Raw genomic sequence first — 23,624 nt, 5'->3', positions numbered from 1 at the left:
TATTCTCACAAATTTTATATTCTGGATTCTTTTATCCCTATTTTATAGACGATGAAAATAATTTATAAATCAGTCATCAACTATAAATCAATTATGTAAAAAAAAATGCTAAAAAATAAATAAATAAATAATATTTAAAAAAAAATATATAAATCAATTAATCAATGTGTGGAACAGAGAACCCAAATTAAAATCAGAAACTCCCAAAGTAAGAAAAGCAAAAAGGGATTTATTATTATGATTTCACAAGAAAAGGCAACTCCTAACAGACAAGGTATCAGTAGATAAGTACAAAGTGCAAAGTGCAAACACAGGATTATATAGACCCTAACCAGAAACCTCCACCCTGCCCTCTAAGTTTTTTCCCATTGGCTGGAGAGTTCTAATTTACCCAGAGACTAACTATGAACCCCAGAACATACTTTACTTTATTAGGTACTTAAATGCTAATGAAAAAGTGGAGGTGGGGGGGAGAAACACAAAGGAACTATTTATTTAAGATAATAGAATACTGTAACTTTTAGCTATAATTCAACTTGTTATTGCAAAGTCTCAAGTCACATTTAGGGCATAGGTTGAAGCCACATCCTTATGAGAGGTCTTTTATCCCATACAATCAACAAATATTTATGAAATATCTAGTATGTATTAGGCCCTTACATGAACCATAAAATTAACTATACTAATTCAGGTCTTAACCTGGGTCACAACCACTTTTTAAAGCATTTTAATTCAGATAGTTTTAAAGATTAGTTTTTGGTTTACAAAACAATATACCTGGTTTGAATTTTTTTTTTGCATTCACAAGGCTCTTTTTACATTGTATTTTCATTGGAATTTAATAGTATATTTAATTTCATCTGTTCCTCTTCAAACTTTAACACTCCTAAAACCAACAACCACAAAAATATTTAGAAAGACATACTTCTCCTGATCCAAGCAAAGAGACCTTCTGTAGAGGTAAGGTTGCCATCATTGACTAGATTTAGCCAGTGAAGATTATTGGATATGGGAGGAACATGAAATTCCCTTGAAAATATACTGTTTCTGAAATTCTACCTTATGGTTGAATCAAATGAGTGAATCATGGTAAGTAAGACTCACTGTATTTTAAAATTCTTGCTTATATGTACATGCCTGTATTATAGAGATTGAGGAGAATATGTGATAAGGACTCATGGATAGACATCCTCAAATCCATGGACTAGAAGGATACAGACAGCTGGCAGTACAAGACATACAGAACCCCTGATCAACTTGGAGGTAGAATGGGGGAACAAACATTTATTAAGCTCCTACTATGTGCCAGGTATTGTGCTTATTTAATCATTTTGGTAATGTTAAACTCTTCATTTAGGGTTTTCTTGGCAAAGATGTTAGATGACTCGCCACTTCCTTCTCCAGCTCATTTTACGGATAAGGAAACTGAGGCAAAGAGCTTTATCCAATGTCAGAAACCTAGTGTCTGAAGCTAGATTTAGACTCAGGCCTTCCCAAGTACAGGCCCACAATTGTTCCACTGTACCACTCAGCTGCCCCTAGGTTGCTGGTCCAGCAATGTGTCTGGTCTCCTGGTCCAAAATGTGTGTGTGTGTGTGTGTGTGTGTGTGTGTGTATGTATAAAATTATGGACTCTTGTGAAGACAGAACTAAGTTAGGCAGGACTAGCTGCCCCCTCATACAACAAAGATAAGGCAGTATCAGGCCCATTGAATAGTGCTGGCCATCTAATCTGATGATACTGTCCAGAGCAACATAACTCCCCTCTTCTCTATCATCAGAGTCAGAGAAATGAACATAAAACTCTCCCATATTGTTACTATAGCAACAAAAATCTAATTCCAAAGTGATTTGTTGGGAGGAGCCTCCAGCAGCAGGACCAACATATAGAGTCAAAAAGATGATCCCAGAAGTCTTTTCACAAAGAAGAAACACTGATGAATAAGACTATCTGATGTCTACTGAAAAATATCCCCAGATATAGAAGGAGCCAATAAATTACTCTTCTTGATGAAATCACAAAAATACAAAGAAAGTAAGAGAAGGAATAACTGATTTGGCCCTTAGCTTGAGTGAGTACTCCAAGAGCGGCATGTGGACTGATGGTTCGGATATTGCTGGGGACATGAAAGCATTCAAATAAACTGCAAGAACATTTTCCTATACATATTCAACTGCTCAGTGAAAATAGACCAGCAGCTGTCCTATGCACTGAATAAAAGGATATTTTCAGAAGCCACAGGCCCTGTGTTCTCACTAAAAGGTAGGAGTGAATAAGGTCATCCTCTCCTAGCAGAAAGAAATAAAATGTCATTTTTAGAAGGAAAAATCTCTAAATATTATGTCACAACTAGGGCATTATGGTGAGAGTCATGAGTCAAATAAACTTTGTAAAGCTAACTTGTGCTTTGCATAGGAGCTTCCCCTAAAATGATATACACACAATTTGCCTTTGAAAAATATTTATAGAAGAAAAAAAAGTTCTATCTGTGACTGATTCCACACTTTGAATAATTAATCAACAAGCATTTACTAACCACTTTCAATATTTTAGGCACTGTCCTAGGCACTAAGATAGAGATACAAAGAAAAAATAACTCTTTCTCAAGGGCCTTACATGGAAAGAAATAAATGTAAAAAAAGAATAAATACAAAGCAGTTAGAGAAGGAGGACACTTCCATGGGTAGATTAGAAAGGCTTCATCCAGAAGCTGGTACTTGAACTGGGTCTTGAAGGGAGTCTATGAGGCGGAAGTGAAGAGGAAATGTATTTCAGACATAGAACAGTCACTCTAAAGGCACAGATACCAGAGATGGAGTGCCAGCAACTGTGTATGAGGAACAGAAAAAAGACCAGTTTGGCTGGATAATTGGTATATATTAAGCTCTTAAATATTTTCTCACTTGTTCATTCAGGTCATTGATAGAGGATAGATGGAAATGATAGATAAATTATAGACAAATTATATACATTATAGTCACATAGATGATAAATTAAATAGATAGACATACAGAGAGATAGACAAATGATAGATAAATTATAGACAAATTATATGATGATAGACAGATAGACCATCAGTCTATACATTATATAGATAGATGCAAATAAATTATAAACAAATTATATACATTATAGATATATAGATAGATTGTCAACAGATGAAAGGTGATAGGTAAATTATAGACAAAGAGATACATGCTAGATAAATTATATATAGATGATAGATTAAATAGATATAATAGCTGTATAACTAGGAATAGTTCAGCAAAAATATAACTTCATTAAGTATTGTAAGAGTCAAAAGTTTTCTAGGATCAAACTTGATATTCCTCTTTTAGGAGCTTATTAAAAATTTCCTTTCTTAGATAAATTCATGAATTTAAAACTGAAAGAATCCTTATAGATCATCCAGTCCAATTCCTCCATTTTACAGATGAGGAAATTGATGTAGAGAAGTGACTTATCCAAAGTCACAAGTAGATAAAAAGTAGCAGAATCAGTTGTATACTCAGGCTTAATGGTGAAGTGGGGTGGGAGGTAGGGTTGCTGAGTGGGAGTTCTAAGTACGTAAAATTCTCCAGGTTTATTTAATGAAATTAGACTTGAATTTGACTGCCATGTTTCTGTCACCTTGGTATATACATTCTGCTTTAGTTATCCTGTATCTAGAACATTACTTCCTTTTAAACCTTGATGTTTAGGTTGTGGGGGATTACAGAAAATAATTACTCTGCCTTCTTGCCAATTACATTTTTCCTAACATTTTGCATCTGTTTCATCAAATGAAGTTGTTTGACCTCAAAGCATTATTTCCCCCTGCGTATTCTGCTTGAAATCATCATCATTTTAACTTGTTAGACAATTAACTGAGCACCTACTATTTTCATATAGTACAAAAATCAAAGTAGAAATGACTGTTTTTGAGAACTTTTTGGTCAAGTTGGGTGATATGAAGGAAACTTTTTAGGAACTTGGCAAATTTGACTCCTTCTAGAGGGTACTTATATGGCTCTTCCTATGAGAGAGAAACAGAGACCAAGACAGAGACAGAGACAGAGAGACAGACAGAGACCAAGACAGAGCCAGAGATAGAAAGAGAGAGAGCGAGAGAGAGACAGAGATAGAGAGAGACAAGAGAGAGAGACAGAGAGAGACAGAGACACAGAGTCAGAGAAGAGCTGGAGAGATACATGTTTGTTTGGTCTAAGAGAAGAAACATTTTTACAAAAAAATAACAACAAAAAAACCCCAAAACCATGAAAGCACTGAGCTGTGTACTTTGAAACCTCTTCCTTCATCTCATTGTGCCTTTTCCTTTTCTTTCTCCTTGTAGAACTTACATGTTATGAGATATATTTGTTGAATTCATTAGAAGACTTCAGTAAGGACCACAGTGAATGATGTATTTTGTAGTACAGTAGTTGCCACAGTTGGACTTAAGAGTGAGAAAGACTTGAGTTTGAATCATTCCTCCAATACTAACTGTGATCCTGGGCAAGTCTTCAGACCTTCATTTGTAAAATGGGGACAATTATAGCAATTATCTCACAAAGTTATTGTGAGGATCAAACCTTAAGTAGCATATACATTCTAGCTATTATTATTATTAAAGTATGGTAGATGTCTTGCAACTAACACAATAAAATGATTTATCAACAGAGGACCCACTCAGAAGCTACATCAACATGACACTAAGACAACCAGCTGTAAAGTCAACCAGAAATAACTTTTTTTCCAAAGAATTTTTTCCATTTTTAAATATTTTTGCACTTAATACTGTTTTATTTTTGCAATTACATATAATTTTCAACATTTATTTTTACAAGATTTTTAGTTCCAAAATTTTCTCTTTCCCTTCCTTCCTTCCCCCTCCCCAAGGCATCAAGCAATCTACTATAGCTTATACATGTACACTCATGTTAAATATATTTCCATATTAGTCATGTTGTAAAAGAAGAATCAGAAGAAAAAAAAACAAACCATTTTTATTTTTTAATTTATTTAATATTTCCCTAGTTATATTGAAAACAAAAAAATTATATTTGTTTTTTTAAATTTTGAGTTCCATTTTTTTCTTTTTGATTTGATTTTTCTTGTGCAGCAACATAATTGTCTAAATATGTATGCAAATATTGGATTTAATATATATTTTTACCATGTTTTACATATATTGGATTACTTGCCATCTAAGGAAGGAGGTAGGGGGAAGAGAGGAAAATTGGAACACAAGGTTTTGCAAGGGTTATTGTTGGAAAATTATCCATGCATATGTTTTGAAAATTAAAAAGCTTTAATAAAAATTTTTTTTGAATTCTAGGTTCTCTCCCTTGCCCCCATCCACAATTAAGAAACCATTTGTGAAGTTATGCAAAATATTTTTGTAAAAGTCAAGTTGTGAAAGAAAACCTAGATTTCCCACACAAATGAAAATAAAAACTCTTAAGAAAAATTAAGTTTAAAAAAGGGAGAGAGAGAGAGAGAGAAAGAGAAAATACTTCAATCTGTACTCAGACATAATCAATTCCTTCTCTGGTATAGACAGGATTTTTCATCTTAAGTCCTTCAGAATAGTTATGGATGATTAAACTACTGAGAATAGTAAAGTCATTTACAGCTTGTCATCCTAGAACATTACTACTATTTTGTATATAGTACATTTCACTTTGTTTAAATTCATAGAGGACTTTCCAGATTTTTTTTTCCTGAGAGCATCCTGTTCATCATTTCCCATAGTATAATGTCCCATAACAAATACACACCACAGTTTATTGAGCTGTGCTCAACTGATGGGCATCCTTTCAATTTCCAATTTTTTTGCCCTGAGAAGAGTGTGGCTATGAATATTTTTGTATATATAGGTTATTTTACTTTCTATTTTTAAAAAAATCTCTTTTAGTATTCATGGTTGGTTGTGGTGTTGTTAGGTCAATAGATATACATGAATTTATAGCCCTTTGGGCACACACAGATCATATGTTTTGATCATTTATCAATAGGAGCATGGCTCCTATTTTTTTTATAAATTTGACTCAGTTCCCTCTATGTATGAGGAATGAGGCCTTATCAGACAAACTTGCTCTTAAATTCTTTTTACAGTTACTATTGCTAACTGTATTTCCCCCCATTTATTCTCTTTCTCCTTTTACCCTGTCCTCAAAAATGCTTTGCTACCTCCCCCAATATGTACTTCTCCTATTCCCTTCCCTTCTTATTTTCCCTCAGGGTAAGATAGATTTCTGTATCCATATTGAGTATGTATATTATTTCCTTTTTGAGAAAATTTTTTTAAAGTGAAAATAATATGCTTCAATCTGCATTTAGACTCCATAGTTCTTTCTGTGGTTGTAGTTGATGTTTTCCATCACAAATCTAAAAGAAATTGTCTTTCTTTTTTTGGGGGGGGGTTGAGGCAATTGGGGTTAAATGACTTGCCCAGGGTCACACACCTAGGAAGAGTTAAGTGTCTGAGGGTAGATTGGAACTCAGATCCACCTAACTCCAGGATTGATGCTGTATTCACTGTACCATATAGCTGCCCCTAAGATAAATTTTCTCGTCACCTGAAATAGTCACCAGAACAAATTTTTACCATTTGAATGGCCAGTTGTTTAATTATTCTAGATGCAAAGAAAGCCCAAGATTCCTAAAATTCATCCTAATCTAATAATGGCTTTCTACTCTTGAAATGGTTTATACTTTCTTTTCAAAAAGGATAAGTGACATCACTGGTGATATCCTGACTCCTGAAAGAATTAGACTGAAGTGAAGTAAATTGCATGAAATCTTCAGCCTCTCTCTTTCAGATTATTGAAATCCAGTGGCAATTCAAAGTCAAGAAAATGATGATTCTAGTGCTCTTGCAATGACAAACTCAAGGAAGAAACTGAAGGAAGTCAAAGGGTTGGTTGCTATTCCACTTTTTAGCATTATTGACCAGAAGCTGAACTGAACATGGTCAGATATGAGTTAAGCCAAACCCCACACTTTCGCACCAAAGTACCAGGTTTGTTAGCATTTGGGGACATCAAAGTGATTCAGCAGCAGCATGTGCTCATGACTCAGAAGCAACCAAATTGTGCTTTCTTATGTAGGAGTTTAAGGGAGCTGAATAGAATGATTATTAGCACAGAACCATGAGAAGCAATCAGTATAGACAAAATATGCTTCTTTCTCAAAATTCTAGGCAAATAGCTGAGGGGCCAAATAACTTCTAATTCAGAAACAGTAAATGGGTGGGATTACATGGCCATTTTTGTTCTTGTTTTATTGCTTTTATATAATGATTTCCTTTTTAAAATTATGCAAAAGCTCTTTAGCATGTTTCATCTGGCTGTACATTCTCCACTAACAGGTGCTATCATTTAAGGGGTGTGATTATCTGCACTTAAGGGAAGCATTTAGGATCCCCTGAGATGAACAATTCTGACTAGTTTTTTAGACCAGACATAACACTCTCCTTCCAAAGCCCAGGTCTGATATTCTTACTGTAAAATCATTAAAATATCTACAACACCTTTAGTGACCATAAAAGAGTAAGAATTTATTTATGGTTTAAAAAATGGTGGTCACAAATTTTATTTTTCTAGTTCCATTTGATATGCAAAGTGAAACAGAAATAGAATGTTGTTTTTTTTGTTTTTGTTTTTGTTTTTTTGTTTTTTGTTTTAGCTGACATTCCCAAACCAACTCCTGTGTATACACATGATCTAACAGAATCCATGAAAATTTGTTTTAATTGGTTTTCTATTAGTCTGCCTAATCCATTGGGGATCCCTAATTACTGAGATAAGTCTTGACTTCCCACAGCTCTAAACATGCCTTGCATCATTATTCTTCCTTCTCATCTATTTCAGCCTAAAATGGGACAAAATGAGCTCCTTTTACCCGGTGCTGATTATAAGCTGACCTGGCAACCCTCCAGCTGGCTTGCCCTTTCTGAACTTGACCCTCTAGAGAAGACCATTTTAAAATTCAAATGCAGGGAGATGACTATTAATCATCGTGTTTTTGGCAATGACATAATTGCCCCTTGAAGAAATGACTTGGCAGCCTCCCAAAGAGAAAGAGATTATGTCTTAGAGGGGAGTCAGCTTCTGCATACAAATTCCTCTGACTACTTAGGCTTTTTAAAAAATTCTGAAAAACACTAAAATGAACACACAAAATGGAGTCCCAAATTTCTTGTGAGCTAGAAATGGAAGGAGGGTGGCCAGAATCATACTAACCAAAGTGAAGACAAAAGTGAACCAAACCATAGAAATCTGGGCCAACTGGGGTGACTGACCTAGTGTCTCTGTATTTCTGTGAAAGAAGTCTTTCCCTCTGAAGTGTGAATACTTAAAGTCCTATTGTATAGTAGAAAAACCCTGAAATATAGCCATATGATTACTGGTCTAGAAATCAGATTATTTGAGTTATATTTCCAGCTTTGGCACTAATTAGTTATGTGACCCAGGGCTCCTCACTTAGTCGGATTTTAGTGGTATAGTGAGTCTTAGACTTGTGTCTAAATTCTACCACTATGATAGATCACTATTCTGAATCTTAGTTTCCTTGTCTATTAAATGGTAATAATTTTACCTGATAGACCTATCTCATAGAGTTGGTAGAAGACTCAAATAAGATAATATACATAACATCCCTTGCAGACTTTAAAAGCTTATTTGTAACTGTCAGCTATTGTCAACATTTCTGCATCTATAAAATGAGGGATAGGATGATAAGTCAAAAGTCTCTTTCAATCTGTTTCAATGATCTCTGAAATGTAAATATGTTTCATCCTGAGAGTGATCTGTCAATTAGATAAGGGATTATTCTAATACCTTTTTGATGTCATAGACCTTTCTAGCTGTATAGTGAAGCCTGAGGGTCCCTCTTCAAAATAAAGTGTTAAGTTATTCATAATGGAAAGAATTCTGTTAGAGGCTAGTAAAATTAAAGATATAATTCCCACCCCTGTTCATGGACTCCTGAAATCTATCCACATACTTAGCTAAGAACCACTGTTGTAAATTGCTTTACTATTAACTAGCTCAACTTTATGGGAGATGATTTCAGGAGTGAAGTAAAACATACCTCTCTCCATCCAAAATATGTCAACTCCACCTGTTGTATAATTAATGTTTTGTAAGTGGCTATATAAAGGTGAGTTATCATTGTAGGTAACATTGTGTAAGTGAAAGAGCACTGACCTCAGAATCAAAAGTCTCAACTCTTGACACTATTTGAACAATAGAGATCTGGCCTGTAAAATGGGATAATAACATTTCCTCTATCTTTCTCTCTCCTATCCCTGAGGAAGTATGTTGTAAATTTTAAAATGTTACATAGATATATTACAGTTAGAGACTTAGTCTAAAATTTGTTTTTCTTATTAAAATGCAAACAACTTTCACAGGGGTAAATATGTTATTTCCTTTTTTTTAGTTTTCTGCAAAGCTTATTGACATTAAGTACATTCACAATAATCAGACAACAAAGAGGTTAAGTATTAGTCCTTAATATATCAGTATGGATTAATTTATATGTTCTTTCTAGGAACAGATTTTTCTTCCTTTATTTTCTTCAATAGTATTTTATTTTTCCTAATACTTGCAAAGATAGTTTTCAGTATTCATCTTTGCACGATTTTGTATTGCAAATTTTTTCTCCTTCCTTCTTCCTTCTTCCTTCTTCCCTTTCCCAAGACAGAAAATAATCTGATATAGGTTAAATGTGTGCAATTCTTGTAAACATATTTTCATATTATGCAAGAAAAATCAGATTTAAAGGGAAAAATATGAGAAGGAAAAAAGAACAAATAAGCAAACAAACAACAAAAGAAAAAAGATGAAAATACTGTGTTTTGATCTCCATTCAGTCTCCATAGTTCTCTCTCTAGGGTGGCATTTTCTATCCCAAGTCTATTGGAATTGCCTTGAATCATTTCATTGTTAAAAAGAGCCATGTTTATCACAGTTAATCATCACAATCTTGTTTTTGCTATATACAATATTCTCTTGGTTCTTTCACTTCACTTAGCATTAGCTCATGCAAATCTTTTCAGGCTTTTCTGAAATCAGCCTACCCATCATTTCTTACAGAACAATAATATTCCATACAATCACATACCAGAGCTTATTTGATCATTCCCCAACTTATGTGGATCCACTCAAATTCCAGTTCTTTGACACTACAAACTGCTACAAACATTTTTGCACATGTGGGTCCTTTTTCCTCTTTTATGATCTCTTTGGGATATAGATCCAATAGAGACACTGCTAGATCAAAGGGTATACACAGTTTCATAACCTTTTGGGCACAGTTCTAAATTACTCTTTAAAATGGTTGGATCATTTCCCAACTTCACCAACAAAAAAATTAGTGTTAGGAGCAGATTTTAATAGGGGTGGGAAGGGTTAAAAACCATGAGGCTTTGGAAGAAGGAGAGGTAGAGGAAAAGATACAAAATTGGTGAAATATAGAAAAAGGAGTTATTAGATGTATCACACAAAATTTATCTCCTTAATGTGTTTTTCTGGTGATGGTAGTGATGGTTTTGGAGGTGAAGGAGGGGTTTCCTTATCTCAGGCCAGATGGAAGTTCAAGGACTCCTTACAGATCCCATTCCATCCTGACTAGCATAAGAGAATTTATCTTGCTCTACTTGGGCTTCCCTTAGAAAGCCCCTTCTTACCCCACCTTAGGCAACCCATGGCCCCTTAAGCTCACAATTGGTTACAATGTTGATCCTGAACTTAATATGGATACCCAATTAGCTTTCATCTTACTTAAGTTCAGAATTCCTGAGCTCAAGTGATCCACTACTCTCTCTTCTCAGTAGCAGGGATGACAAGTGTTCATCATCACCCCTATTATATGTATGTTGTATATATGTATATATATATATATGTGTGTGTATATATATATATGTACACATATATATATGTGTGTATGTATGTGTGATTATATGTATATGCACGTGTGTATGTGTCTATATATGTGTATATGTATGTATATATATATGTGTGTGTATATGTATGTGTATGTATATATATATATATATATATATATATATATATATATATACATTTCACCACCCTGTTAATATATGTGGGTGCATCCATATACATAGGCACACAGACAATTTCTTTTTCAATAAAGCATTGATGACCATGGAAGTTCAAGGAATAATGTATGAGGGGAGAAAGGATGGGTCATAGTACATCTTCCTTTTGACCTTTTATTTAAAAAAAAATTATAATGTGTTAGAATAGGATTGGAGCAGGAGACAGAAATAGCTCCTATAGAAAAAACCCAAAACTTTGGGCAGACAGGCTATTAGATTATGAATTTCAATATAAGCTTATTTTTGACCATCTCAGAATTTGGACCCAACTTCTTCTAACCCTTAGCACCTCTTTGTTGATTAATTTTATCTTATTGTTATTATTTTGTATTTTTATCCCTACCACTTAGAAAAGTACCTGGCACAGAGTACACATTAAATACAGGCTTTTTTCATTCATTCATCTTTTCCAAGATTGTTAATATTTTTCATATTCATTTTTACAGTAATTTCTGACAAGTGGAAGTCCTAATTAGTTATAGCAGGGTATAGCAGAAATGAGAAAAGAAAGTAACATTCAGAGAGTTACTGGATCTAACTGTAGGACTTTGTGTACTGCTTAGAGTTATTGAAGCAGCTAAAACCAACAGAGACAGATGAAAACACCTCCATCTCCATCACCACCCCCACCTCTACTCCTGACACTCAACATCATCACTACTACTCATACCATAATTAGAACAAAAGAGAGAATACTCAGCCAGAGCATCAGGAATTTCAGCCAACGCACACTTGCAACCTCTATTTGCCTCCCCTTCACCCAGAAAACAATCTGCTCCCTCCTATTAATGGATTCCTTCTACACATTCTAAATCCTCCAAATGCCAGCTGAGCTCTTCATCTATCAGTCACTCAAACCTGCAGCCTTGTTTCTTGACACTCATAGATTCCTCCTATAGAAAAACCTGTACAGTCACTCCCCTCATCACCTTTTCCTTTGAGTGGTTAGAGCTGAGGGGGGACCATACCTTGAATGCTGTAAACATCATTAATCTGGATATTCGTCTCCTAGGCCTGTGGCACCCCCAATCTCTCAGTACAATTCTCATTCCATACCAAAACCTTCTATTTTAGACAAATTAGAACATTCACCATCCCTAGAGCATATCATGGGAACTCTCCAAATTTAAATTCCTCATCCCTTCTTTTCTCTCACTCATATAATATCAAAGTCATAATCCCATGTGATTCCCAACTCTTCTCCATTTGGATGGGAAGAGACTCAAAGGAATATATATAAGGACCAGAATCATTGACCTATGTTAGAACTTAGATCCATCCAATTCAGTACTCCAACTTTGAGCAACAGAAATAAATTGTAGAAGCAAGGCAGAATTGTCTATCCTAATGCTAATTGAAGGGCATTCTTTATTCCAAATGCTTCAATCTTCAAAACATTTTTCCTGTCCTAAAATCTGTTGTCATATGTGTTGTCTTCTTGACAGGCTCCTTGTTGTAAGCTCCTTAATGATAGAGATTGTCTTACTTTTTTTTGTTTCATCCCTAGAATTTAGAAAAGTGCCTGGCACAGATTACACATTAAATACGTGTTGTTTTTTTTTTTCATTTGTCCCTCCCATGCTTTTAAAAAGTTGTTCATGTTAATTTTTACAAAAGAGTAATGTCACTTATTTCCATATTTATTTTTTATGTAAAAAATGTGTTTAGTCATTCCCTAATCAATGAGGAGCTATTCCCCATTTCCACCCCCACTTCAAGTTCTTTGCTACTGCAAAGTGTACTATGATAAATATTTTGGTGCATGTAAGACCTTTCTTTAACTTCAATAGTGGATATACCTAGCAACAGGTTCTCTAGATCAAAAAGTATAGATAATTAGATCACTTTTTAAATGCAATTCCAAATTGCTTTCCAAAATAACTAGTATATGACTGCTAAAAATGTATTCTTGTACTTCTTTGTTATTTCTATCATTTGTCATCTTTGCCAGTTTGATGAAAATAAGATGGAACTTCTGTATAGTTTTATTTGAATTTATTTTAATACTGTTTATTTGAAGCAAGCTTTTATATGGCAGTTAATAGTTTGCAATTCTTTTTTTTTTTTGAGAATTATTTATTTATAACTACTTGGTCTTACTTATTTGTTAGTTATATATCTTTGACATCAGATTCTAATCACAGGTACTTGGCTCAAAGATTCCCTTTTTCCCCCTAGTTGCAGCTTTCTTTGTTTTCCGAATTGCATCAATTTTGTTGTTTATGTTGTAGTTACATAAGACTTTTTCTTTTTTTAGTTGCTTGTATTTTTAGCCTGTAATTTCTTCTAAGGAAATAAGCTCCAGAAGCTTCCTGCTTCCTATATGAAATCGTAGTTCCTTTTATTTACCTAAAATATATTGTGTTTAAAACTTTCAGAAACACTATGGTGTTCTAGCATTCTATGATTTCAAATACAAGTCTGTGTTTATCCTATCTGTAGAGTGATTTTGATTTAGTCTTTTCTGGGGCAACATGGTATGGAATAGGATGACCCAGATTGAAATTTAATTCCTTCCAGCAAACACACAGCTCTTCTAGGCCTCAGTTTCCTAATTTGTAAAATGAAAGGGTTAGATTAAATAATCTCTAGCTTTAAATCCTATCATCTTTCAAGCATGGAAAAAAAAAAAAAACATGATTACTTTACAATGTCATTAATGCCAATGGTTCCCTGTCTTCTTATATCACGGAACTGCCACTTTCTAGATCTTTTTCATCTTCATTATCTCTATTTTGAAGGGTCAGGATTAGAACTACAGTCGGTATTCTACATGTGAATCTAGGTGTTTTCTTTACAAGGACAGAGTAATATTCTTAGATTGAATTCTAACATGCTTCTTAAAGAAAATCAACATAGAGGAATGAGAAGAGGATCTAATTAAATTCTCTAGCCAAGTCTCATTGTAGTACTTCATAGCCCTGTCTGAGCTGAAAGGAAACCTGTAGATCAACCGTTTCACTTTGTAGATAAAGAAACTAAGGTTATTGAGGTTAAGTGACAGTCATTTTGAAAATGAAGAAACTGATACCTAGAAAAGCTATGATTTACCTAGGATCATACAGATCTTTCCTTCAAAGCAGGAACTGTTTTATGTTTATTTGTTTTGCCTATTGTTTTATTCCCCAGAACTCGGTACTTTGTAAATTAATTAATAAATAATATTTAATTAATAAATAATATTTATTAAGCTATGTTTCAGACAAAATACTGATTGACTTACTGTCTACTGAGCTCAAGAAATATTGCCAAATCTTTTCATTAGATCATAGATTTGCAACTCAAAGAAATCTTGGAGATAATTTTATCTAATTTTATTTTACAGAAAAGAAAAGGGGAGTCTCAGATATATTAAGTATATTGCCCAAGGTCAAATAAGTCATCTTGTGACATTATATAGGATTCAATCCAGCTCTTTGCTCATTGTGTCCAAATCATTTCTTCACAAAGATGGAAGACAGAAAATAAAATCATGAAAATCTAAAGTTTCCCAATTTGGTCAAACCTACACTCTACACAACCCAGCATCTCTGAGCACCATGAAATGTATCATGGAAAGAGAATAAAATTGTTCTTCCTGGATCTTTTCTTTTTATACATCTTTTCCTATGTCTATCACATCAAAGTATCAAAATGAAAAGGGAAATAATCACTAATTTAGGTTTCTATGAATATTTCTCATAATTTAAAGGAAAACCTCTAAGATCACTGGGGAAATCCATCTGGAATTTCAAGAAAATATAGATATGTTCCTGGCAAGATGATGTGCTCTGAATCTTTCAAAGGTCACCCATTATAAATAAAAACAAGCTTTGATTTTCTTCCATTACGTATGATTAGTATTATAAATAATTAATTTGTACATTTGGTGAAATGAAGGTATTATTTGCCTTTGCATGGTTTTTAACATCTCTGATGAAAATGAAATATTTAAATCATAGAACATGAGATTTCTACTCAAAAATGTACCACATAGAATTGACCTACCCTCAAAGAAAAGTAGAGGATGATAGTAATGTACTCCTCTGTTTCTTCTAATATAAAATAAGGGAAGATAAGATGATCTTTAAGGTCCCTCTTAGCTCTAAAATCTAAGATCTATGAAAAAGACTATAAAGGGTAATTTATTGTTGTATAAAGTAATATGTATTTCTATCACTATCCTTCTTGTTGCATAATTGAATCACTATAGATTAGTCAGCCATTTAGAGTATGAGAGTCTACTATACAGTATCACCCTTTTTTCTCTGGTCATATCTTCCACAAACTATTGTCTATATTTTTCCTCACTCTGCTCTGTGCCATTCTAAATCTGTCCATGGTTCCCAACTGGTAACTTCTGAACCAAAATGTTCACTTGCTTTTGTATGATGTTTCTTCCATTAGAATGTAAATTACTTGAAGGTAAGGGCTAGTTTTGTTTTTATATTTGTATGATAAAAGCTTGCGTAGCTAAGTGAATAGAGTGCCAGGCCTGGAATTAGGAAGACCTGAGTTCAAATCTGGCTTCAGATGCTTATTATCTATGTGACCATAGGCAAGTCACTTAACCCTGTTTGTCTTAGTTTCCTCATATATAAAATGACCTGAAAAAGGAAATAGCAAACTACTCTAGTATCTTTACCAAAAATATTCCAATAGGGTCACAAAGAGTAGTACATAACTGAAACTCTTGAACAACAACAAGAAACTACAAGAGCTTAGCAGTGTTTGGCACATAATAAACTGTTTTTAATTCATTCATTCATTTATCCATTCAATGCCCTAATTTTTAAACAAATTGATGGAGATATTCTTTCCCTTTTCCTCTTTTCAATTTCTCAACTAGAAGGAGAAGGGTACATCCTGGGAGAAATTTTTATAATACATAATCCTCATATATAGTAGGCAATTTTTGTAGATACCTTGAGTCATTTACCAGGAATATCTTCCCTACAACCTATTGTATTGTAATAAAAAGTGACTGTTAGAAATGTATTCCTTTTTTCCAGCTTTTCATTCATAAAGAACCATCCACTAAAATGCAAATATTCTTTTTACCCTGAAGTCACTTACAGCTTGAATATCTTATGATTCCTAACATTTTGTTGGTATTTTTGGCTGAGCTCCTTTAGCCAAATTAAAATTAGTTATCATCTAGCAACTGGGGGTATAAGTTGAAATTATTTGAAGAGAATAGTTTTGGTAGAATGGAATGTACACTACCTTGGCGATCAGAAGCTCTGGGTCCTATTCCTGGTTCTGTGAAGAATTAACTGTGTATATGTGGCCTTAGACAATATCTTTTAATTCTTCCTCATCTGTAAAAGGAAAAATTTAGATTACCTGCTTTCTGGGGTTCTTTCCATTTCTGAAATTTTCTCTATGACCCTGGATTTTAGATAAATTAACTTTTAAATCACCCATATATTAAATTACCCTTGGTTGGGCAGTTGTACTTTGTGCTTGAAGAGTACCAAAATGATATCACTATGTTGGGGTCAAGGTAAGTGTGTTTAGCAATGATTGATCAGATTAAAATGAGTTCAGAAGGCTCTACTACAAGTCAGGCACAAATAACCTCTACGGGCATTTGGAGCGGAGATATCTCTAAATTTGTGCATTTCGGGTTTTTTTTTTTTTTTTTTTGAGCTACTGAAATTCTGCTTTGCTTGTAGAACATAGTTTCTTTTTTGACATGGGTACAGCATAGTGGATGATCCTGGGTCAGTCAACCATGTCTCACAATCCATACCAAAGTTCTTCAGAGAGACCTTGGGAGTGATCTTATATTGTTTCTTCTGACCTCCAAGTGAGCACTTGTCTTATGCCTTTTTTGCAAAAACTATGACTTCTTTGCAAATTATTCCTTTAGAAAATTTTATATTGATATTCAAACAATGTGACTAGTTCTGTGGAGTTGTGCTCTCTGTAGTAGGGTTTGAATGCTTGGCTACTTAGCTCAAGAAAGGACATCATTGTCTACTATCTTATCTTGCCAAGCAAAATTTAGAATCTTCTTAAGATAACCCAAATGGAAGCAATTCAGTTACCTGATATGGCACTCAAAAACTGTCCATGTTTCGCAAGCATATAAGAATAATATCAGCACAAGGGCTCTGTAGACTTCCTAATAGACTAAAGTCTAACACCTCTTCTCTCCCATACTTTCCTTTGGAGCTTCCCAAATGCTAAGCTAGTTCTGGCAATGCATGTTTCAACTTCATCATCTATGTGTACATTCTTAGAAAATATGCTGCTAAGGTGAGAGAACTTATTCACGGTATTCAAAATTTCTATATTTACTGTAAGTGATAGTTTCACATATAAATGCTAAATGGCAAATCTGTGTTTTCTTGGTGCTAATTATTAGTCCAAAATTAACACAAGCAGCAGAGAATTGATCCATTCTTTGTTGGATCTCAGGCTTAGAGGTTGCATTGAATGTATACATTGAAGGTACAATGTATAAATACTGAATGTAAATAAATTGAATGCAATTGAATCTATAAACAAAAAGTTGTATCAACTTTCCCTCCACTTTAGAATTAGCTTGTAGTCTTTTCAGGTTAAACAATTTACCATCAGTGCTATAACAGACTGTCATTTTTGAAGGTGTCTGATAACACCACTGGAAACATCATGCTAAAAAGCATGGGATCAAGCACCCACATAGACGGCTTCACTCCACTGCTGATTAGGAAAGTGCAAGAGTATTGTCCATTACCCAGAGCCTATGAAACTGACATACAATACTGGTGAATTTCTCTGGGCGACCAAATTTTACCATGATCTTCCACAAGACCTCATGACTGACAGTATCAAAAACTTTGGTCAGATTGAGGAACATTGTATACAGACCTCTGTTCTGCTCCTGGAATTTCTTATGGAATTGGTGGGCAGCAAAAACCAAATGGACCATTGCTAAGACCTTTCTGAAGCCATACTGGCACTTGGGTACATGGCCATTTTCCACAAGGAAGTCTTAAATGAAGGCTCAACCTGTTTAGGATGATCCTGGCAAGAATCTTGCCAGCAATGACCCTCCCCTGTGATTATTCCTTTCTTTTGTAGAAATGGACAATGGAGCCATCCTTGAACTCCTGGGAGATATCTCTTCTTGCCATGTAACCCAGAAGATTTCAGTCAGCTTTTGCATGAGCAATGGACTGCCGGCCATGAAATCTCAGCTGAAATAGAATCAACAGCAGGTACTTTGCTACATGTAAAAATAACATTCAAAAACTCTGTTTCACAAGATAATTGTATAAATATGTATGCATATATTGGATTTAACATATATTTTACCATGTTTAACATATATTGCATTACTTGAGATCTATGGAGGGGGTGGGAATTTGATGGAGAAATTAACCTTATAACAGCTCTGCACAACAATGACTTCTTTCTAATGGACAGAGTAGAAAAGGAAGAGTCAAATTTGCAGTATGATTTGTATTTCCTAACAGGAGTTCCAAATAGGTAAAGTGGTTCTTTGTATTTGTGTGTGTGTAAGAGCTGGGAGAAATCTAAAACAAATATTTGGTGGTGTTACTTTGTATTAAGTGTTCATATACGTAGAAATTAAAAGATTAAGGAAGCTCTGAGTACAAAAGATAGCAAAGCCATAAATGCATTTGTAAATACACAGTAAAATCAAAGGCTACAAATCTAAATCAACTCAATTTTTTGTTTAATTAAATATTACCAGAGTAAACATTTTACTTGTAAATCTTAGTTTAGTTTAATATATAAGGCAAAGATAATCAGGAATTCATATACCCTGTTGAGCTTTTATAGCTCAGTAGGACTGGCTCCCTACTCAGCAAATTGTAAGAATAAATAGGTAAGGAGGATGCATGTTTTTGCCTTATTTATTTAGCTTACATGAAAAGTACAACTTATGAAATGCCAGACTAGATGAATCAAAAAACTGGGAGAAATATCGATAATCTCAGATATCCAGATGTTACCACTCTGATGATAGAAAGTAAAGACAATCTCTTAATGAGAGTGAAAGAGGAGACTGTCAATGTTAGCTTGAAGCCAAACATAAAAAAAACTAAGATCTTGGCAGCTGGCCCTATCACTTCCTGGCAAATAAAGGAAGAAGAAATAAAAGCATTACCAGATTTTACATTATTGTGCTCAAAGATCATTGCAGATGGCAACTGTAGCTGTGAAATGAAAAAATGCTTGTTCCTTGGCAAGAAAGCTATGTCATATCCAGACAGCACACTAAAAAGCAGATTCATCACCTTGCTGACTAAGGCCTATATAGTCAAAGTTATGGTTTTTCCAGTAGCAATGTATGGCTGGGAGAACTGGACTGCAAGGAAAGCTGAGGGTTGCAGAATTGAAGCTTTTGAATTATAGTGCTAGAGAAGACTTTTGAGAATCTCTTGGATGACAAGGAAATCAAATCAGTCCATACTTAAAGAAATTAATTTTGGCTATTCAGTGGAGAGTCAAATACTAAAACTGAAGTTTAAATCGACGATTAAATGAGACGATCCGACTCATTAGAAAATAAAACCCAAATCCTGATGTTGGGAAAGTTTGAAGGCAAAAGGAAAAGGAGATGGCAGAGAATGAGATGGATAGGTAATGTCATGCAAGCAATGAACATGAGCTTGTACATATTTCAAGAGATAATGAAGGATAGAAGAATATGAGATTCTGTAGTGGATGGAGTCACAAAGAATCATAAATGATTAAATAACAACAGGGTTGGGGACTGAAACTGTGATGTCATTGTGGAGGAAACTTCCAGGTGGGGAAACTCTTCCCCCCCCACCCCAGTGCAAATTGACACCTTCTTGGATACTTAAAAGTCATAGGGAGTTTCCTAGAATTCTGTGAGATTGAGAGTATTCCAGAGTTCCAAAAGCTAAAGCAGCACTGTCTTCTGGCTTTATCTACCACCTCTTTATCTACTTAGTACACCAACATTCTTCAAAGTGTGATCCAATGACCCTTAAGTGTCCCAGGGACTCCAGAGAGATTTGTGAGATAAAATCTGCTTTCATAATAATACTAAGACACTGTTTAATCCTCACTTTTTCAACTATATAGCTGTGTGAGGCTGGATTTTTTTTCATATACTTCAACCAAAACAACATATCGCAAAGGATTGAATGCAGAAGCAAACTTTGTGCCATGTTTTGGTAAAATATATGAAGAAAATCCAGATTGAATACAGAAGTAAATATGAAAACCTAGCTGTCTGATATTAAGTGAGATATTAAAGCAATTTGCAAAAAATATAAAATAATGCCACTCCTCATTCATTTTTTTATTTTTGAAAATATAGTAATTTTCCATTAAACATTATTTTGAGTAGATTAATATTTATTTTTAAATTTATCAGTTTAAATTTCTAGTATGACATATTCTGATAAATATAACTCATATAACAGTTCTTTAAAGTATATAAGGGACTTTTGAGATCAAAAAAGTTTTAGACCTGCTGCACTATCATTCTGCCTTAGTAGGTGGTATGTTATTATGGTTTCTGTTTTTCCACATATTCTCCTATATAAGCCTTTCTAAGTGCTCAAATATTCAGGCTCCTTGTTTTTTTTCCCCTTCTGATCTTCCTGATTTCAAATTTCTCTAAAGAAATTATGAGATATACTTCTCTACTCTAAATTGTAAATCACTGATAAGGCATAATGTTTCAAAGTATTTGCCTTTTACCTAGAGAAAAACTCTTAAACTAAGGGAAATAATTTTAAAATATGCAATTTAAAGCAACACCAATTAGATGAACAGAGAAGCTAAGTGGCTTAGTAAATAAAACTCAGGGCCTGGGATCAGAAAGACACATTTTTGTGAGTTCAAATTCTGCCTCAGAAACCTACTAGCTGTGTGAGCCTAGGCAAATTCCTTAATCCTGTTTACCTCATCTGTAAAATGACTAGAAAAGGAAATAGCAAGCTCCTCCATATCTTTGCCAAGAAAACCCTGAGGAGGGTCATGAAAAGTCTGACATTATTGAACAATAGAATTAGGTGAAAAGATACTTTGTGAGATGTGGGAAATTGAGAGAGGTGGAAGAAGGGAGTCCTGAGAACCACTCTGAAATCCATCTACAGATTTACCAATAATTGTCTTTAAGATGTGACCTAAATGTATACTCTTTGCTTTCTTCCCAGCTACTTGAAATGTTTTGAGGAATCAGCAAAAAAAAGATTGTTTTAGGACAAAATCAGGAATGAATTTCTCCAAAGTCATGCATTCAGACTCAAGACTAGAACTTTTTCACCTTTCCCAAAATGAACCACATATACTCAGTCTTATCTCTGATAGATAATTTATCTTCCCATGTCTTATTTTCTTCAGAAACTTTACCATTCTGGTCTGTGTTTTTCTTATTTGTTAAATAATGGGTTTTCATTACATGATCCTTTCCAGCCCAATTTAAATCTTATGAAAACTTATTGACTTGGCTCACAATAGTATTCCTTGAATTATGTAATGAATGACTTAGAAATCCTTGGAAAATCAAAGAGCTATTTTAATTCTAAAGAATAATTATGCTCTGGGGTTTTTAAATATATACTTAGGCCTAAAACTGGATAATCAACAGCAACAAGAAAAGATTCCATTTCAATGTGTAGGAGAAAGTGTAACTTGAAATATCACTAGAACTGCATTTTCTCAAATTACATCATCTCATTTATGAATTTAGTGTAATCTGAAACTATGAAGCAAGTTGGAAGAAATCAGAAGTTATGATTTCTTAGTATTATTTTTCATGTTGGGACTTGAATGGCTAACTGTGGCCATCAAATATCTGTGGATAAATTAATCAATTTTGAGAACTGGTAAAACTAGCTCTTGACTATAAAATGGTGGTAGGAAGAAAAACAGTAGAATGTCAGAGGATGACTGAATTTGACTCCAAGAAACCAAACAAGGGTAATTAATACAATTTTTTTTCATTTTTGAAATGAATATATTTGGTTTTTCATCATCTTTATTTCAAAATTATCTTTCCCTCTTCTACCCAGATAGTCTTCCCTTGTAACAAAAGAGGTGAAAAGGAAAAAAGAAAGCAGGTTAGTGAAAATAAACAATATTTCAACTGAATTTGATAGTATATTCAGTGATCCTTAGGCTACCACCACTCTCAAGAAGGGAAGGAGTTGTCTTTTCGCATCTCTTCTTCAGGATCAATCTTGATTACACAGTCCAGAGAATTTATATTGGTTTCTATTTTGTGTTTTATTTTCTTAGTATGTATTCTTTTCCCCCAACAAAATGTTAAGTTTTTTGAGGACAGGGACAGGTGATTTTGTTTTGTTTTTTACTTTGTATCCTCAGCACCTTGCCAGGTGCAAGGCACTTGGTAGATGCTTAATAAATAACTGTTGTATGAATAAATTTGCATGTTGTAATGATTTTGCTTTTCCAGTTCTTTTAACTTAGATGTGCATTATTTCATATCTCCTCAAGTTTTCCTACATTTCTTGTATTCATTTTTTATAGTAAATTAATATTCCATTATGCTTGGCCATTTATGTCCCAATCACTTAAGATCTGCTTCTGGAAGAAAGCATCTTCCGTTTCCACTATGGGTGAGAGCAGCTTCTTTTAATTGGCTGCTAGCTAAAACAGTCAGTGTTTTTTAAATTGCCAGACTTAAGTAACCTTTCTCTATTTTACATCCAGGTGATGAAGGTCCTATTCATCCAAAGCTTAGGTACCAAGCACTAAGCTGGGTATGGGGGAAAAGTTATACTCCTTTCCCCATTAGATCCCATGGTCCTAAGAATTAGGTTTAAGGTTTAAACCCAATTCTTAGTTTCTAGGCTCACAAAGTAGTGTCTCTAGATCTAAGAGGCTGAACTACGGTGACCTGGGAAGCAGGATTCCAGGCCATATGTTACCAGATGATCATATGAAAATCATTTGTAAGCACTCAACACAGTGACTGGCAAGTAGAAGGAGCTATATAAATGCTTATTCCCTTCTTTTCCCTTCCCTCTCATAGCCCAGCAGAAAAGCCCAGAAAAGCCAGGGCTCTGAGATATAAGCTCAAGAAGCTTTGGGCTTGGAACTTGGAGGGACAGATGCTAAAACTGGAACGGAGCTAAGCTGTGAACTTCATTCCTCTCCCCATTCCAGTATGTAAAGAGGAATTAATGTATAATGTTTGTTCTTGCTATACTTTTGAAATAAATGAAATAAATAAAAACTAATATGTTAAGTGATTAAGTGGAACTGGGATGCAGAAGATCTCTAAAATTAGGGGAATGCAATCAGCTGGGGTTTGAACAATGGGAGAGATTCCTTCCCATCCCACATCCTTTAAGAGTACTGGAAAATCTGGAGGAGGAATGAAATATAACATACCTGCCCTTGAGGAGCAGAGGCCTGAGTAGTCAAGGTTACATATGTACCATATTTTATTTAACTATTCCCCATTGTAAGGGCATCTCCTTTTTTTCCAGTTCTTTGCGAGTACAAAGACTGTTGCTATTAATATATTGGTGTATATAGAACATTTCATTCTATCTTTGATTTCTTTGC

At 34.2% G+C, this 23,624-nt stretch overlaps 1 long non-coding RNA gene across 1 annotated transcript; it reads left to right on the top strand.

Annotated features, from left to right (window-relative positions):
* Positions 1–1,851: 1,851 nt before the first annotated feature.
* Positions 1,852–23,156, top strand: LOC141561353 (uncharacterized). Its single transcript, XR_012488032.1, has 3 exons — positions 1,852–2,263; positions 18,162–18,298; positions 23,086–23,156. It is a non-coding gene; the product is annotated as an uncharacterized LOC141561353 (long non-coding RNA).
* The last annotated feature ends 468 nt before the right edge of the window (positions 23,157–23,624 follow it).

The sequence above is a fragment of the Sminthopsis crassicaudata genome, chromosome 3 (assembly GCF_048593235.1).
Source record: "Sminthopsis crassicaudata isolate SCR6 chromosome 3, ASM4859323v1, whole genome shotgun sequence".
NCBI classification, from domain to species: domain Eukaryota; kingdom Metazoa; phylum Chordata; class Mammalia; order Dasyuromorphia; family Dasyuridae; genus Sminthopsis; species Sminthopsis crassicaudata.
The sequence above is the reverse complement of the archived record's forward strand: the minus strand, read 5'-3'. Positions and strand labels throughout refer to the sequence as shown.